The following is a 20,092-nucleotide window of genomic DNA, read 5'->3' as shown; positions in this document are numbered from 1 at the left end:
CAAAGATGCAAGGCCATAAAAGCTATCTCTATTTGTCCACAACAGCATGGGCTTCATTTTATCAAAAGAATGGGATGTGATCTATTAAATATTAGGATATACCTTAAGAAAATCTTACAGCACTGTTTCCACCAGAGAGACATTTAACCTAATTACATTATATTAACATGGTAGATAACTTCAGGACATACAGCTATTGTATCAAAATTGAAATCCATGAAACTTGAATATCTTTCCAGTATTTCATGCTTTAAGAAGAATATGACTCATATAATATGCTCCCCTTTGCTTTTATGTCATTCATTTTCAAAGTTAAAGGAATGTAAAATACTTTGTGAAACTAAAAGAAAACGATAAATGTTAATTTAAACTTCACAATTTTTTTGAAGTCTTTCAGGATTAGAATGTAATTTACATATATGCTGTACAATAAAAATGACGGCTCTTAATAGTGCAGTATCTATGTCATTGGCGCTTAGGTATTTTACAATTATATAATTATTGCTGCTTAAGGATTTTCCAGATACCAATCCATACTGGATATGAGAAATAGAAATATAGACTATAACCTGTTTGGTAAGATGGAAAAGAAATATTTTAAAGTCTACTACTTGATTCTGTTGCAATCTGGGCAGTGTATATCATGAAACAATTTAAATTAAATAATAAAATATCACAAACATCCGACAAGAACGCCATCATCCATGATAGTCCAAGGCTGGAGGGAAGAACTAGCTGACACTTTTTCATCTGGGGGACTTGAAGAATGTTGCACTCTGCTCAATTGTATAGGAAAGGCATAAATTACAGAAGATTGAGAGACCCTCAAAGCCCTAGGTCATATACAACAAAGAACTTTATAAGTAACATACATCACCTTGAATTGCATCCAGCATTTTACTAGTAATCTGTACAACTTCCATTCTGAAGCATGCTCATAACTGTCTCTGCTGCTATATTCTAAATCACCTGCATTGCCGAGATGCAGCCCTAAATAGGACAGAGTAAAATAGCTCAAATGTGACACATAATCCCCATTAGTTGTGTCTTGATGACTACGAGTGGATTGAAATTCCAAGCTTTGAAGTTCCACTGTCAACCTGGTGATGAAACCTAGCAACCCAAGTAGGGATGTTGCTGCTTAGCAGATAGGCCAGTACCGCAACAATAAAGTCAACTGTTCTGTAGCGCTAAATTTCAGCTAGAGAAGCTCATGCCTGGCTAAATGCTTAACACAACCTCTAAAACCTATTAAGCTCTCCCCAAATATTGGACTGCAGATATATTCTGGAAATGTGACCTAACAATAAGCTTTTCAGAGTTAGTTAACAGGTGAAAGTGCAAATAAGCTTACTAAAGTCAATATCCTCCCTTCCTCCCTCCCTCTCTTCTTTCTTCCCTTCCTGTGTCACTCCTAAAATATCTTCTACTTCTTGATCTCTGTAAGCAAATTTATCAAGCATCAATAAGTGTATCTTATTTTACAGTATCTGATTAATATAATTTTTCATATTAATAATAGAAAATATTAAAGATACTTGAATTGGGTTACGCTATTGACAAAACAGTAATTAAACAACTGACAGTTTACTATACTTTAATAAAATGCTCAAGCTGTCATTCCAAACAAACTCTTAGCAGTGGGAACGGTCCAAGATTATTATTAAGATTCCTGAAGACGATAAAAATATAATGTATTTGATGGGCACTACACTTTTCAGTCTTGTCAAATTATTTCAAAACTTCATTTTTCTGTAACTTCCTTACTTACTTATATGATAGAATAAATGACAGCCATCCTTGAAAGGTAGCTTGAGAAGGATGCTACAATGATTTTTTTATTTGTAAAAAGCAAATATTAATGAAATTAACCTAAGCTAAACGTTAACCTAAGCTAAAATTAAAATTTCATTTTGTCTACTTATTAACTGGTAACCATCAGCTCTAAAAAGTTTCACAACTATTGATAATGCAGGAATAGTACAAATACATTGCATACAATTCTGCTCTTTTGATGTCATAAATGATTGTTTACTCTCTCTGTTTCTAGCATATTGTCTCTCCTGGTTTTTGCACAGTGTGTCCTGTCATGAAGCAATATTCACCTCATTTTATAAATATTTCATTTGGATTATGTTCTAGAAATGGCTAGTATAGTAAGTTTGTAAAAAAAAAAAGCTGAGGCTGTCCCTTACTATTTTTATTTTACTGTGCTGAAAAAAAGTTTTAAAAAGGAAAGCTCTTTTCTTTGCCATCCTACACTTCTATGGTAGGGACACAGTGGCTCAGTGGCTAAGATGCTGAGCTTGTTGATCAGAAAGGTCAGCAGTTCAGTGGTTCAAATCTCTAGCACCGCATAACAGAGTGAGCTCCCATTCACTGTCTCAGCTTCTGCCAACCTAACAGTTCGAAAGCATGTAAAAATGTAAGTAGAAAAATAGAAACCACCTCTGGCCACATGACCACAGAGATGTCTTCGGACAGCACTGGCTCTTTGGCTTTGAAACAGAGATGAGCACTGCCCCCTAGAGTCAGGAATGACTAGCAAATATGTGTGACGGGAACCTTTACCTTTACTTTACGCTTCTTTTTCCCTCCTTTCCTTTATTGTTTTCCTACTATATTTTCGTTTTCATTTTATATTATGAAGTTTAATAAAAACATTAATAATAAAAGACCTCATTTGGAGTATAATTTTCAGAAGTTATATTCAATAAACAGGAAGTGAGGATGCTGTATTGGAGGAATTCAAAGCCATTCTACTATGTTCTTAATAACACCAAAGACTATGAACAATGTTCAGCTATTTACTGGTGAGGCAAGTAATAAATGGAACCACCCCAAAAAATAGTTAAGAAAAAAAGATGAAATATAACTGGAGGACTGAATCAGGAATATTTCTTTAAAAAGAAGAAAGGGCATTCTCGGTGACAACTACTTCTCTTTAAAACAATCCATCCTCTTTATTCAGGATGGCCCACAACTGTTTACTTTTTAGGAAGCAGACCAAAATCATTCTCTTCCACAGGGCATCTTAGGATTGTTCAACAGAGACTGCTAAAATATTTGGTTGTTTTATTGATTTTTATGATGTTTTAATATATGCAAGTTGTAAGCCACCTTACGTTGTTTGAGTGGGTAGTATAAAATATTCCAGAAAATCAGAGATGATTATAAAGAGATTCCTTTTTTTTCTATTTTAAATGTGTCCAGAACCATGGAAAATTAATAACAATCCAAAGCCAGATATGTTATGCATTAACATTAAGTTTGGCCCCCCAATCTTACATTCAATGGAGCAGAAACAGCCAGCATAAAGAGCACAGAATAAGCACATTGTAGCTGCATAAATTAATGATTAATCAAACGTTGCAACTAGTAAGAAAATAAGAGAAAGAGGTACTAGAAGTTAATCTATGTCAATTTAAAGCAAAGTAATCAAAACTAATTGTGGTAGAAATCACAATTAGGATTTCCACACCAACGCCAACTACAGACAAATATGTATGTATGTTATATAAGCTGTACAGCTGAAACAAGATGGACTTGCTTCCAAATCATATTAAAATCAAAATTACGAAGAACCTTTTTAAGGCAGCTTGGTGATCTTTATAAACAGCATCAATGCCTGTCTATGCCCATCAGTAGCCCTGTTCTGTGGAAATTATCCATTTACTGCTGCTCAAAGGAAGCTGAAAAAAAGAGATGCCAGTTTTGAAATATGAAACCAAATCAAAACCAACATTAAATGATTTAGGAACAATAAACACCAACTTCGAGAGAAGATATTTTTTGGTATTACAATACCAGTAATATGAAAAGAAGACGAACTTGTGATATAACAATTACAGAATCAGATTTGAATAATGTTTCTCAATGTTAGCAAATTTAAGATGTGTGGATTCCAACTCCCAATGCAGTTCAGGAAATTGAACTATGAGACTGGAAATCCATAGGTAATAAAATTGTCAAGGTTGGAAAACACTGGATTTGAATATTTAGAGCCATATTCAGCTATGAAGGAATACATCTGCAAAACAGACATCCTATTAATCCTGAAAACAGTCCCAACATTCATTATTTTTCTTTCAAAATTTCCAAATAAATCTAATACTATATAAATCTTATTTTAATTAATATAATCATCCAAATAATTAAAAGAAATTGCATTCAGCTTCAGCAAATATACCTGTATACATGTAATTTTTCATCTAATTAACCAGATGGAACTATTTTTAACTTCTTATTGAATGTTAGATACTTATTACGTATGTAATAGTATGATGATGAATCAATATGTATTTATTTATCTCCAACATTGAACCCAAAAACCTAGTTAGAAAGTAATAGAACTCTGATTGTAAAAATGGCTGCTATAGCTTTAAGAAAAACAAAGGCATGTAAAGTCCATCTTTAAATGGATGAAGGCACTGAACTGAAACATTCCTTGTCTCCACCCACAAAAAAGTCTAATTATGGTTTTCACAGAAATCAATGAAAGACAGATGCAATAAAAACAGTTCTGTATCTTCAAACTGAACTCCAATTAACATCCATCAGGAATTTCCAGCTGTCTAAAAAGAATCCTCAATCAAGAGAAAGTCTCTATGCAAAGCACCTTTGAGAAAAGCATCAAAGACCTAGACAGAATTCTTGCAGAAACATCATATTCTCTGCTTCTGCAGGAAGGAAGTTGGGGGGTGGGGGGGAAGGACCTGATGAATAACGGTTGCTTCAAGAAAACACCAGAAGGAGTTGTTTTTCTTTAGTCAGAAGTCAATTTCCTACATTTGGTATAAGTATTTTGATTTAACATAGTGACATGATAGTTGTTAATTATAATTTACAATGGCACTGCTTGCAAAAAAAACCCTGCAAAAACACCCAGCCATAAAGAAGTTTATTACGTATTTCCTAATATTCTCTTTGTTACTTTTAGTTTGCTCATTTTGTTACTCTTAGCAGAAGAGTAGCCATTGGCTCAACTGATATTTGAAAGCGCTTGAAATAAATATTAAATTTAATGAAGTCTCTAAAGCCATATTAAGGAAATAAAGCTCAACGTACATCCCAAAGCATTCATCAACCTGAATAATCAATACTACAAAAAGGCATCAAACTTGATAAAAAGGAGGCAAACTTGATAAAAAGATAACCAGCAAGCATGTTGGAATAGGACCATGAAGGCTTATTATTTCTCAGGCATCACAAAGATGGTATAAAAGGAACATATCAGAGTGTAAGAGAAATTACTATTATATAGAAGCAATAATATTCAAGTATTTTATACTCTTCATATTTTAAGTGAACTGAAATATCACTATATAAAATGTATTGTAAAACCTTTTGGAATTTTGGAGTAATTTTCAGCTCAAATGCTGAAGAAATTAGCATTAAACAAAAATACACCGAAATGCAGATTTAGCACAAGATTAAAAAAATAAACATTTTAAAGTGAATTTAGAGAAAATATACATAGGGTGCATATTTGTAAAACATATTTTAAATGATATGCTGTTTGTTTGTTGTTGTTTGTACCTTGAGGAGGTAGAAATAGAATATGACAAATACATTGTACGGACTAATCTACATTGAGTTTACTGTCTTCCTCATTGCATTATCCTACAGTAGGAGACAACATTTTTATACTAAAGTAGTCACTGAAATTTGGGAAAATGTTTAGTAAATAAATCCATCCCAGATCCTTTTAAGAAACTCGTATAGGGCATGACTTTCAAAATATGATATTTGAAGACAAAAGTAAAATTAATGAAATTTAGCATTAAGTTTTCATAAAAATCAGATAAATAGTAGAAGCCGTAAAAGCATGAAAACTTTGTGCACACACTGTACCATTGAGTAGATTTTATGATAGTTTAATAAACACAATAATTGAAATTTTGCTTGTTATTTATTATTAATAATAAGGTAATTACTCTAAAGGTCCAGTAATTCATATAAATAGGTTACTAATGTGAGAAAATGACCCTGGGAGATGAATTAACTCATTAGTTGATTGGTTCTTATTAGTAATTATCCTTTCCTTTGAGAGTATAAAGATTCCCCATAAGTAAAATAGCATAGCCAGCATAGTCTGATAATATTCTTAAAAGAATCATTTTTCAATTACATCAAGAGATGTTCTGGCACGGGTTAGTAAGCTGAGTTTTCTTAGCTATACGATGTTGGGAGGAAGTAAAATTCACATCATTCAGATAAAATTGAATATCTTAAATGGCATTAAAAAAAATTAAAATAGTTTACCTAAAAATTTGGGGTCATAAAATATCTACAGGAAATAAGAACCATTCAAAGCTTTATTTAATGTTGCTAAGGTTCTATTTTTAAAGAAGATTGAACCCACAATTCAACAAAGTCTTACCATATAGATATGGGCATATATTATACATATATTACTAACTTCTTGATATAAAGACAATAATTTCTGAATTCTACCACTGTTATTAGCACCTTTTAATGCTTGTCCTATGTTGTGGTTAAAAACACAAATGTAATTTGCTGAGTACACGTAGAAAGGAACCATATTATGATTTAGTATTTAAAATTATTAGCTATTAATGTTTTTCATTCAAAGTACAAAAACAAAACAGTTAAAATATATCATGAAGAATCATTTTCTTATATTTTTAGTTTGCCACACACATTAATTTACAGGGCAAATTGACTTTAATGGACAAGAACAGTAATAACAAGAAAAGAAAGAAAATAATCACCGACATAGGAAAAAATGGTGTCAGTACACAACCCAGTCTATATTCAGTATAAAAATCATCTACTGCATCATAAACCATAATGCATTTATTCTGGTTTAATCGTTTCTGGGACAGAACCCACTTCATTAAATGCATGAAGTGATCAATAAACTGAATAGTTTTATGCAGCCTAAAAGAGTGAAGAAGAAAAAAAGATGTAATTTTTTTAGAAGCGAGCTATTTTGAGCATTAGTATACCACCTGATCCTTCATATTGGTATGCTATCTTGCAAGGTCCTTACTAAAAAGCATAATGTTAACACTTCGATAGACTAAAAACATTAAGGGCAGTGGAGATCAAGGTTGATCGCCACAACATATGGAAGATTGTAAATTGCAATGTAAGAATAATATATATAAACATAATAAATTATTGAATTAATTGAAAATATTATATATACTGATTGTGAAATGAAGTAAAAAGAAAAGATGCAAGAAATGTGAATGTGAGAGTACAGGTAGTCCTGGACTTACAACCACAATTGAGCCCACTATTTCTATTGTTAAGTGAGACATCTGTTCAGTGAACGTTGCCCCATTTTACAAACTTTCTTGCCCCAATTGTTAAGTGAATCACTGTGGTGAAACTCACTTAACAATGCTTTTGCTTAGCAACCAAAATGTTAGCTAAGAAACTCTGGCATTTGAAGCACACAAGTCTTAAAACTGTTAGTAACATGGCTGTTTAGAGAATCAGGCTTTTCCATTGACTTTGCATGTCAGATGGTTGCAAATGATCCCAGGCAGTGGTGGGTTTCAAAATTTTTTAGAACCTCTTCTGTAGGTGTGGCCTGCTTTGTGGGAATGGCTTGCTGGCCATGTGACCGGGTGGGAGTGGCTTGCTGGCCATGTGACTGGGAAGGGGTGGCTTGGCAGTCATGTGACTGGGTGGGCGTGGCTAACTTGTAAAATGTGGTGAAACTCACTTAACAATGCTTTTGCTTAGCAACCAAAATGTTGGCTCAGAAACTCTGGCATTTGAAGCACACAAGTCTTAAAACTGTCAAGTTACAAGACCCTTGCACCCCTAACCCTTTAGAAAAAAATACCCATGGATGTTCAAACTCGACAGCTTTAAGACTTTAAGGTTTAGATAGAATTCTTAGAGGTTGGCGGGGTGATTGTTGAGCCAGCCAATCAGTGAGAGGTGGGCAGGGCAAGCGTGGTACAGACGGCGGGGAGGAGGGAGCTAGAACCAGTTCTAAATGGCATGGTAGATTTGTGGAACCTCTTCTATAGAAGAGGATAGAACTGGCAGGAACCCACCCCTGATCCCCGGACACTTCAATCATTATAAATATGACTAAACTGCCAAGCATCTAAATTTTGTCCATGTGACCATGAAGATGCTACAATGGTTGTATGTGTGAAAAACGGTCATAAGTAACTTTTTTCAGTGCCATTGTAACTTCGAGGAGCCACTAAACAACTGTGTTAAATCAAGGACTACCTGTAAAGAAAAAGTGATTGGAAAGCTTGGAAAAAATGAATGAATAACAGCAGTGATTGTTGCTAAGTATCTACATAGAAAACTTCAGTTTTGTATACTATGAATGTAACTGTCTATATCCATGGCAAAGGAATGAATGTAAAATCAAGGTAGATTTGATTGCTTATGACATAAGATGGAAATAATTAGTTAGAATGCAAGGATGATGAGAAGTTTTCTTTTAAGAAATGGGCTAGGTTATTTTTTGGTAATATCATAAGTATACCTTGAGAGGAACAGACATGGAAGAAAAGCGAAGTAATAAGCGAAGTGAATGCAAACCCAAAACAACAATAGAAAGAACATGTAAGAGTCTTGCAGAAATAAGTATAAATCTCACTAGAGAATTGAGAGATTCTATAGAAACTGCTTGGAAAAAAAGTGAAAATAATTGTTTTCAAGTGCCAGAGAAGTGGGTGAAAGTTAAATTAACGGATGCTAAGAAAAAGGAAAAAAATAAAGTGAGTAAGGATGAGAACAAAAGAGAATGGTCTTGTCATGACTCCTGCAGCTTTCAGCCAATGTGAAAAATGTATTATTAAAAATTGCAGCCGATCACTGGAAAAACACCACCTTTTTCCAAAATATATTCAGGATGGGTATTGTATGACATTTAGACTGTCATTTCTACTTCCATTTCTATCACTGCTTGTTTGCTACCACAGATTTCTCCGTTAAGTACAACACTTGAGGAGAAAACTAGTGTTCCTTATATTCTAGGTGGCACTCTGCTACATTTTAATGGGGGTGGGGGGGGAGCCATTCTTTTCTCAAAAAAAAAAAAACTTTTGAATTTCAATCTAATTATTGAACCACTTAAGCTGGTATTATAAGTTGGAATAGGTTCTAGGATACAGTACAATCATAGTAGGTATTGTTAATATCAGAAAAAAGCAGAGAAAAATGTATAGGTTGGGTAGGAGTACTCAGGAATTGTTATGAAAGAGGTTATAATAGACATAAATTAGGTTTAAAGAATATACAAATAATATACTGAAACTTTACAAAGAGAGTTATATAATAAAACCAATTTAGAGAAAGGATATGTTTTTCCAAACTGTATTAAATAGTAATATATTTGAATCAATAGGGCCAGTGTTAAACAGGTACCAGCAGCAGATAAAATACCTATTAAATTAAAGTTTAAGAAATGTGCCCATTAAAGTTCTAACAGCTCTGTAATAATGAATATATAATCAAATAATATAGCCAGAAATTGGAAACAATGCGTGAATACAGTCAGACCAAAGAGGGAGATGGAAGAGAATATGTGAATTTATTTATTCAATTTGTATAGCTGACCCTCTCAATCAATGCCTCCAAAAGTATGAAATAATTAAAATCCTGTAGAGACTGACAATCTCTACAGACTTTTAGCTATACAATTTGGAATGGACACCCTTTGAATGGTTTGGGAGTAGGAATGGATTTCCAGAGAGAAAAAACGGCAGACTACAGGAAACAGGAGCATCACTCAGGTGACTCTTAAGACACAGATAAACCTCCAAGTGCTTCAATGACCTTCTAAAAGGATGCAAATGACCAGCTGTCTGCAAGGAATATAAATCCTTCCATTCCCCACCATCCTGTCAGAGCTGAAGAAGCTTTTTGGAAGAGAAGCTAAATATCTTCCAAGAAAAACAACAACAGAAAAGTCCAGTTGCCTCCTGAAAAAGCACTTTTGGGACAATTAAAACAATAGAATTCATTTTAAAAACAATTAAAGCAATTAAAAATTATCACAAATAAATATATACAACAGTCAACATGCTGGGCCACTTAACAATAAAACCAAGAAATGGGGTGCTTAATACATTCAGCATCCCAGGCTCAGGAACACAACCAGGTCTTATGAAAGGCCAACAGGATTGAGGGTCAATCTAATCAGTGAGCAGAGGATATTGTACATAGCAGAGGCTACTGCCAGCTGACACTCTCAGACTGAATTGATCTGCAGCAGGTTCAATCTGCTAGGTCAAATTGGAGGGGTAGAGACTTTTGGAAAAAGACAGTTCCTCAGATAAGCCACATAGAGCTTTAAAGGTGACAGCCATGAATTGCACCAACACATCGGTAACCAAGCTTACGCAGTAGTGGTTTTACAGTGTTGTATATTTGACATAATTGACCACACATAGCAGAATGCTGTTCGGGGCAGCCCTGTGTAGAAGGCATTGTAGTTATTTTATTAATATTTGTAACATTTATTAAATTTATATAGCTGCCCATCTCACTGCTGTGACTCTAGGCAGTTTACAAAAACACAAAAGAATAAAAACATCTGAAAAGATTCCCCAAAACTGCAAAATCACTAACAATAAAATGATTAAAAACATAACTTGTAGGAGGGCACCAATCATTTCCCTAAAAATATAACCATTTAGTTGGCTATTCACCAGTGAATTATTAAATTGTTACATAAAGTTCCTCACATAACTAAAACATAAAGTTTTTCATAAGAAGTAAAAAGTACACTGAGTGAGATATGCCAAATGAACAGACCGATTTCAGAAAAGACAACAGGATGTGAATTCACATAGCTAATGTAAGATATATAAAAAAGCAAGATAATATAAAAGGAATTTACTTTTGTTGTATGGAAAATAGCAGGACTTTAATTGTGCATATCATCAAGAACAGCTAATGGCTTAGCACAGCCTATTCTTCTGAATAATATTTACAATAAGCAAGAATGGTAAGAACTGAGTTTGGAAAAATAGAATAGTCTATTATAACAAAAGGACAGACAAGGATTCCCCTATCTACATCTATTTAATATGTAAGAAATAAAAGAGCTCATTATAAAAGTAAAAGTGGAAATTAATATTAAATATTAAGAGAAATTTAATGTTAAACATGTTACATGAATTTACAGTTGTTGACAAAGAAATAAGGAATGAACAGTTTTGTTTCCTATGCTCAAGAACAGATAGTCTTCACTTAATGACAAGTCATTTAGCAACCATTCAAAATTACAACTGACCCTACCCAAAGGCATATTTCATTTCATTTCATTTCATTTATTAAAATTTATAGGCCGCCCTTTTCCCTGAGGGGACTCAGGGCGGCTTACAATCACAAGGGAGGGGGGTGCAGTATCAAAAAACAAAACAAAATGTGAACAAAGAAAAATAATAAAACACAACTTTCGTTCAGCAATCAAACACTCGGGCGGGTGAATTGGGAACCTATCCCCAGGCCTGCTGGGAGAGCCAGATCTTGAGGGCTGCGCGGAAGGTCTGGATGGTGGTGAGGGTACGGATCTCAACGGGGAGATCGTTCCACAGGGTCGGAGCTGCAACAGAAAAGGCTCTCCTCCGTGTGGTCGCCAGTCGGCATTGACTGGCAGATGGGATTCGGAGGAGGCCCAGTCTGTGCGATCTAATTGGTCGAAGGGAGGTAATCGGCAGAAGGCGGTCTCTCAAGTACCCAGATCCACTACCATGGAGTGCTTTAAAGGTGGTCATCAGTACCCTGAAGCGCACCCGGAGACCAACAGGTAGCCAGTGCAGCTCGCGGAGGACGGATGTAACGTGGGCGAACCGCGGTGCGCCCACTATCACTCGCGCGGCTGCATTCTGGACTAACTGTAGTCGCCGGATGCACTTCAAGGGCAACCCCATGTAGAGCCCATTGCAGTATTCCAGCCTAGAGATCACAAGGGCTCGAGTGACTGTTGTGAGAGCCTCCCGGTCTAGGTAGGGCCGCAACTGGCGGACCAGGCGAACCTGGGCAAATGCCCCCCTGGTCACAGCTGACAGCTGGTGGTCAAAAGTCAGCTGTGGGTCCAGGAGGACTCCTAAGTTGTGGACCCTATCTGAGGGGTATAAAATTTGACCCCCCAGCCTAAGTGTTGGTACATTAGCCAAATTATTGGGAGGGAAGCACAACAGCCACTCGGTCTTGTCCGGGTTGAGTACCAGTTTGTTAGCGCTCATCCAGTTCTTAACGGCCTCTAGACCCTGGTTCATCACGTATGACCCAGTTCTGGAGTGATGGCAGCGTCCTCCATGGTCACAAAATCACATTTTTTACCCTTGGCAACCAACTTTTATAGACAGTGTTCCATCTTTAAGTGATTATGATTTACTATTCCGTTTTCAAGTTTTACTATTCAAAACCAGTCTAGTCAAAAAGGTCCATAGGAATGAATGAACTTGCTTACAACCACTGAATTTGTTTTATAACTGCTGCAATAAAGGTAGCAGTAAAATCACATCAAGTGATAGGTAGTAAAATCACATCAAGTGAGTGACTTGATTTATGACTGTTATTCCAGGCTCCATTATAGTCCTAAATTGAAGACTATCTATAAAGATAGTTCAGTGGAGACATACATTTCTAGGGAATATGCTAATAATATACTTTAAAAAGTGTGTGTGTGTGTGTGTGTGTGTGTGTGTGTGTGTGTGTGTGTATGTATGTATGTATGTATGTATGTATGTATGTATGTATCTTACACGGGAAAAGACCCGAATACACCATAACCTGTATATATACCTACATATATATGATATATATATCAACGGTAAGAATAATAAAAGTCTTATTTTTTTCAACATTTAGCTGTTAAAAGTTCAATGTTATGAAGGAACAAAAAAAATAAGGTACTGTGTTTCCCTAAAAATAAGACACTTATTTTCTTTTGACCCCGAATAAGCACTTGCCTTATTTTCAGGGAGGACTTATTATTTTTTAGGTGCAGGAGGCAGTGAGCATGGTCAACTCGTGGCTGGTGCTGTGTTGCAATATTTTTGGGGAGGGCTTATTTTGGGGGGAGGGCTTATTTTAGCACATGCGTTCAAAAGCCCAGTTGGGCTTATTATCCAGTGAGGGCTTATTTTCAGGGAAACAGGGCAGACATTTATCAGTATGGAGATAGTTCCAAGGAGGACACAGAGATTTCAAGAAGAACCAAACAATCCAGGAACAAAACAAAAAAAAGACTGTTCAGCAACTCTAGGTCTATGATGAAAATGGATAAGGAACATAACAAATTACCATGGTTAACAGAAGGTAGCAACTAACTCACTTATCAGATCCCATAATCTGATGTCTGTTAATACAAGCCTTAAACAATCCTAAACACACTTTGGTTATGCCAGAATTACTATGCAACAACCTAGGTCCACAATTTTGTACGTGAACTGTATCTGGAATAAAATATTTTAAAAGGTTTATCCAAGATTTGTTAGGCAAAATATTAACAGTGCTTGCAATGATTTTGTATGGTACAAGAAAAATGTCAATGTTATTTTGCAACCCATTATTTCTATATGAATATGAATCACAGAATAAACTGTGCCATTTTTTTTCACAACATACTCATTATGGGATATTGTTTGAACTCTCACTAATGATTCCTTGAAATTAGTTATTACAGTGATCAGAATCTAGAAGGACATTTCTGTGGCACTTCAGTACAGGAAAGACCATACACACACATACACACAGAGAGACACTGTTCATTAGCCAGTGACGATAATGGCCCATGTAGAATTTTTTTGCTACTGGTTTTAAAAAGGGAAATAAACTGAGCATAAGCTGGAAAACAAGGCTAACTAGGACTTTGTTCTTCCAATCAATAAGCTGTTATATCTGTGAAAAGTAAATGCTGCTTAAATAACCTTCACTCACTTTTCACCTCATTGCATTTTGTGTTTTATAATCTACATTTTTCCATAGGTATTTATAAAAAAGCATAAATTTATTTGTAATTCAGTATTTTTGCTATATTGCACTGAATGATGGGGGGAAAACTTTCCTAATTATTTTTGTGAATATTTGTTACCTGGGTAAATAATGGCACCCCATGTTTTAGTCTTTTTCCTGCAAAAAGCTTAATTTTTAGGAGTAAGACTTTCCTATTTATTATTTTTTAAGTTTGTTTGCAAATAATGTTACATCCCCCCCTTTTACATTACACACTTTCCTTTAGAAAGGATGAAAAAATAAAAGGAAATAAAACTCTGTAGGACTTTTCTTTCTGAATCAGTAGCTATAAACATTTGCAGCCTCAGACCTTATTTACGGAACAGACGTACCAAGAGATAAGATTCTTTATTCACATCCTTCTGAAAGAGAAATTGTTTCAAAAATAGAGAAGCATAAGTTCCAAATAAAATCAGAGAAGCTATACTGTATGTTTCCTCAATTTTCATATACTGTAGTATGCTTTAACATATAAGCCAGCTCCTTTATTCAGAACACTCACCACAAATGTGAATATGTGATTTGTGATTCAGGAATTGAAAATCATTTCTACTATGTGTGATACTCATTTGTGTATGTGTCATCAGCAGCAGCCAACCGCCTATCACTTCTTATACTTATTTGCATTAAAAAGTAACTGCTTTGCATTCAATGCTGCTAAATCGAAAAGTTGCTTAGCAACTAACTGGCCCTCACATCAGATAAATCTACTCTCAACAGATGCTGCAGCCTTTGACCTGCTATGAAGTACTCAAGGAAGCACCAAAGGGTAAAGCAGCAGTACAAAATAGTCTAATATTAAGAAATTAATATATTGAGGAGCCACCAAAGCAAATTATTTTGAATAAATGCACATTAAAAACAGAAGAAAGCCAGTTATTGGTTGGGTACACTATTCAGCGAATATGTTAGATTTCACACCTGTTTCTAGTGAATATAAAAACAAAAAAAGATGTATGATCAAATACCCTTTTAGCCAGTATCTTAATTTTCTTAAAAGGGGAGGAAAGGAATGGGTGCTTCTTGAAATTATCAAAAAGCTATGATAACTCTCCAGTTGCTCTAGTTTCAAATTGAAATTGCAATTGGGTTCAAAGACACAATGAGATTATCCATATAATACTGCAACAGAATGTTTTACATGGACATATATCTGTCCTTCGTTATCTGCTTGTTGTTCACCATTTAAATCTCCCCCCCCCCCCCAATATTTTGGAATTACCATGATGATCCCAATGAACCTTATTATTCAGATTTGAAGTTGATTTATGAATTATGATTTAAATAATATGATAAAATGTCTACATAAATGGATGTTATGGAAACGTTAAGGGTCAGCATTAACTAAACATGGAGACCCAGCTTTTAATCCTGGGATTGCTTATAACCAACATGACTATCAAAAATAAAGAGCCCTATCAGTATTGAAGTATTCAGATAGAATTCATGAAATAGTTGTTGAGAGACTGAAATGCAACTCTGTCCTTTATAATGCTGCAGTATAAGTTCAGAACAGCTCTTTTGTTGTGACTTCATGAAGTACATGAAGCATTTCATCATTCCGGTCTTTTGTAACAGGTCTTCTGTAACAGGACCACTTGAAGGGATGGGGTTTCCATTTAATTGCTGCTTTTTAGTGAGTATTAAACCAACAAAAAAATCCTTTGCAACCAAACACATCACTAAAAATAGATGATAGCATCCTTCATGCCAACTGTTGACTCCAAGCCTTGTTTAAAAAAAGATAAAATCCTTCAGATGATCTATTTTTTCTAGAGACTACAAGGTCAAAACGATGCTGTTTTCTAAAAAAACAATATGGAAATAGTTTCCCTGCTGTCTTTTTTTTTTTTTTTAGGTTCCTAAATCTAGCATACAGATTTGGTATTCCCTGAGGGTTTGGAGAAAGCAGCATCAAATAGAAGTTTGGTAAGATAGCTGACAAGCTTTTGCAACATTAGTAGCATTTAAGGAGGCTTATTTGAGTAATTGGGCAGAGTTATATATTCTTTATGGGACGCAGTGGCTTAGTAGTTAAGACTTTGAGCTTGTTGATCAGAAAGGTTGGCAGTTCAGTGGTTTGAATCCTAGTGCCGTGTAACAGAGTGAGCTCCCGTTACTTGTTCCAGCTTCTGCAAGTAGAAAAATAGGGACTGCCTTTGGTGGAAAAGTAACAGTGTTCTGTGCACCTTTGTCATTTAGTCATGCTGGCCACATGACCACAGAGACATCATTGGACAGTGTGGGCTCTTCAGCTTTTAAACGGAGATGAGCACCACCCCCTAGATTTGGGAATGACTAGCATATATGTTCGAGAGGAACCTTTACCTTTTACATATTATTTGGGTTAAGTAATATATGTGTCTGCTTGTCTGTTGATCATACAGTCTGAAAAGGGGCTAATAGTTTCAAGTGACTCCTTGACCAACTAACTAATCAGTGATAGAGATTTTAGACAGATTTGTGACAATTGTTGGTATAAGACAGTATGAGCTATCTAAACTGCATTGAGGAGGAACTAATAAATGTGATACACACTAGTACCAATCATGCTGGGAAATTAAAAGGATCAGACATAGAAGCTATTTTTCTAGGTAGCAAATTGAAGTCCAGTTTTCATAAAGGTTACCTATTCCATGTAGAGACCAGCCAGACTGACAGAACTCATTATGAACTCAATGGTTGAGATGATATTTAGTATGTAGAATTAGATATGGAGAACATTTTGCTATAAGACAAACTCTCTGAATGAGAGAATTGGCCTTGAACCAAAATGGAAACATGGCATCTACTTAAAAATGAGTATTTAAAGTGACATCAGGGAAAGAACTAATAGGTACTGGGGAACATCTGGTTTCAAAGGATGTAAATATTTCAGAGATACCATTTGGGATGGAATGAAATTTGTCTATAGATTCATGGATGACCAGGCCATTCAGGAGGGAAGAGTGCAACAATAATGCCATAAACAGGGTTGGTGGTAATAGTAAGCTGAGAAACAAAATACAAACTTGCTAGGCCTTGGTTTGCTCCAGGAGAGGGGTTTATATGTGCATCCAAATACTAATTTGACCTAGACTTTCTTAACTTCTAAGCATTGGCCAAATATGGTTTCTGATCTATTCTTTAAAAACTATCTAAGCCTGTGCATGTGTCACCATATTTTGTGACAGCAATTTCCATAAATTTCCTGAATATATTACAAACAGTAATTTTAATGTATCCTAAATTTTCCCCCAAAGAAGTTTTCTATGTATTTCTAAGGTGCTAGTGTTATATGAGAGAGAATGTCTATGTTCTTTTTTCACACTTTGCATAATTTTAAAAGTTTTATAATACTTATTAAGCCTTAAAGCCAGCTGACCATTAGGACAAAATGGAGTAAAAATACTATCTACTGTCAATCTTTTTGCTCATCAAGAATAGAAATGTATTAGATTAACAAATTAAAATGTTAGATGCAAAGATACTAATTTTTTGTAAACAAGACTTAAGTTAATCACTGGATCAATGTGTAAGTTTAAAAATGTATTAACTATTCTCCATTTGTGGACCTTTTCATATTCATAAAAAGGGAATATAATAATCATTATCAGCTTGAGAAAAGCTGGATCTGCAACAATAGATATTTAAAAATACAGTTTTTCAGAGGCACTATATATTTTACAATGTAAACTAAATAGTCAAGAAAATAGCCAAGAAAAACAATTAAGAAGTAATTTTAGCATATTTTTACAAAGAATTTAAGAAATGCAATGTTACTAAGGTTAATTGTTTCATAGTTTCCAAAAGGTATGGTATGATATTTCATGTCAATGTCTATTGACTTGAAATATTGAATCTTTATTAATTAGCCCTTGCGCCATATCAAAGTGCAAAGTTCTAGAAACAAATTATTATAACAATTTGATAAAAGCAATATAAAATGGAATTTGATAAAATACAATTTAAAATGGAATTGGAATAAATACAGTCTAAAATGAAATTGGAATAGAATACAATAATTTATGATATAGATAAAATATGATAAAATTATATTTCGGTGTCACCCCTGCAATCTATCTCAATCAGCCTCACATATGCAGATCTAAACCAAACCATTTTGTTTAAGTACTGCTCTGTGTTAAATGTTATTTTCTGCTTCTTGCTGCACCTAAGGTAAGTTATTTTGATTTAGGGATCCCAATGGGTCATTTGTTTGGTATATAGACCAAGGTACCTGTCTCTCCCCCCCCCCTTATACAAATTACTCACCTTACTAAGGATAGCTATTTCATTTTGTGCTTCTATATCCTTAATTCTTTGGGCAGCTCTTTTTTTGAGTTGTTCTCCTGTTAGGCCATAGCTTCTTACAAAATTTTATTTGCTCTAGTAGATATAACTTGGGGAATTTGTCTCCATTTCATTGACTTTGCACCAGTAGTCATATGCTCTAATTTGGGATAGTGCATGAATTGTATTAATTCATGAATTGTATTAATTCCCAATTCAGCTCTAACTGCTGCAGCAGATGTTCTTGTGTCCAGGTGATACCTGGATCATAGACACGAGGATCAAGGATAACTCAACATTTTCAAAGCAGAGATTATAGGAAATGGACTTGGATTTTCTTTCTTTCTACATACATGACTTACCTTACAGCAGATAAAGCTCTTCGTATTTGCTTCTACGTATCTCAATAACGTTTGCTGTTTTCTGCAACTGAAAAAGTTTAAAAAATGTGATGATCAGAAAACTTTAGTAGAAGTCACTTGTCAAATGATGAAACAGAAAAAGCTTTTATAAAACCTGCTCATGACAAAAACAACCCTTTAACATAATATATAAAAGTGCAAAGTGGCTTTTGTTGTTGCTCAGGGGAAAAAAAGCACTATAATTAATTTAGATACTAAGTGTAAGACTCTTTAGACAATCTCCTTGGGATAGTTCATAAAAATATTTTTTTGTCCAGATAAATGGAATCTGGCAAATCCCAATTCTTACTAGATTCTTAATAAAATGCCTATCAATTTGAAAGCTGCCATCCCTACAGGTTGTTGTTTTAGGATCTATAGTAACTGCAAAGTTACATGTGCCCAGAAATGAAAATAAAACTCTGATTATTCCATTTATTAACTCTATCTTACTTGTTACTTCCTTCAAATTTAGTTGTGAAAAATTAACTTGTTTTAAATCTTACACTAAAGATATTATACATATAAATCATCCTATTTTTCTTCAAATCATTCAGACCATAATCTGCTTCATTACTTGGTGTTCATTCTTCTCTGGTTTTAGTATATTCTCCACACAAAAAAATTATTAAAACAAACTGTAGGTCATAAATATAGATTTTACCTTTTATCACTTCTATCAGACAGTAATATGTAAGCATTATAAGCAGTTGGTGTGTGAACAAGACCTTGAGAAATAGGGGAAGAGATGCTTCCTAAGCTATGGTCAGATAAGACAGGGCATAGTTGGCAGCTGCATAATGGGTAGGGATATGGCTCAGAAGGGCCCTTTTCCATCGTTTCCTCTGTAAAGGTGATGGCAATAGATTTGTACTTTCAGACTTGCAAGAGTCTGTTAATGTATCCTTATGAAAATAGAATTAGCTCATCTGATCTTATTTCCTTTCTGGTTTACCTGTGAAGACTGGCATTAATCATGCAAGCCTGAAAGTACAAACCTCCTGCTTTCTGCTTTACAGTCTGAAAAGTTAGAGCAGGACCTTTCAGACCAGGGGTGGGTTGCTGCTGGCATTGCTGCCGGTTCGGTGCCTCAAACATTTTGTGCATTGCGCTTGCCCAACACTTTCTGTGGCCTGGTCCTAAACTGGCCACAGCTTGGTAGTGGACCATGATCCGGGAGTTGGGGACCCCTGACATACGCTACATAAATAATAAATAATGCTTCAAAATAAATAGAAATAAATATAATCTATACAAAATTAGTCTGTAATGTCATTTCATTAATTGAAATAGTAATGACTTCCACGCAACATTAAAATGGTATCAACAGTTGAACGGTTAAATCTGGGAAAAAACATGCATATCTTTCATTTTGGGATTATTCTAATTTCTGATACCAATTATTTTCAAGAAAAAATGACATGCACAAATATATGGCACATTTT

At 34.7% G+C, this 20,092-nt stretch overlaps 1 protein-coding gene across 4 annotated transcripts in view; it reads right to left on the bottom strand.

The window, feature by feature from the left end:
- Nucleotides 1-20,092, bottom strand: part of ZBTB20 (zinc finger and BTB domain containing 20) — a 501,160-nt gene that overhangs the window by 134,156 nt on the left and 346,912 nt on the right. For all 4 annotated transcript variants that reach the window (XR_004255641.1, XR_004255640.1, XM_032219991.1 and 1 more), the window contains one exon: nucleotides 18,609-18,675. The gene's annotated coding sequence lies outside the window, so the exon portion shown is untranslated. The remainder of the gene's footprint in view (nucleotides 1-18,608; nucleotides 18,676-20,092) is intronic.

This window comes from Thamnophis elegans, chromosome 6 (assembly GCF_009769535.1).
Source record: "Thamnophis elegans isolate rThaEle1 chromosome 6, rThaEle1.pri, whole genome shotgun sequence".
Lineage (NCBI taxonomy): Eukaryota > Metazoa > Chordata > Lepidosauria > Squamata > Colubridae > Thamnophis > Thamnophis elegans.
This window is presented reverse-complemented; position numbering and strand designations above follow the sequence as displayed.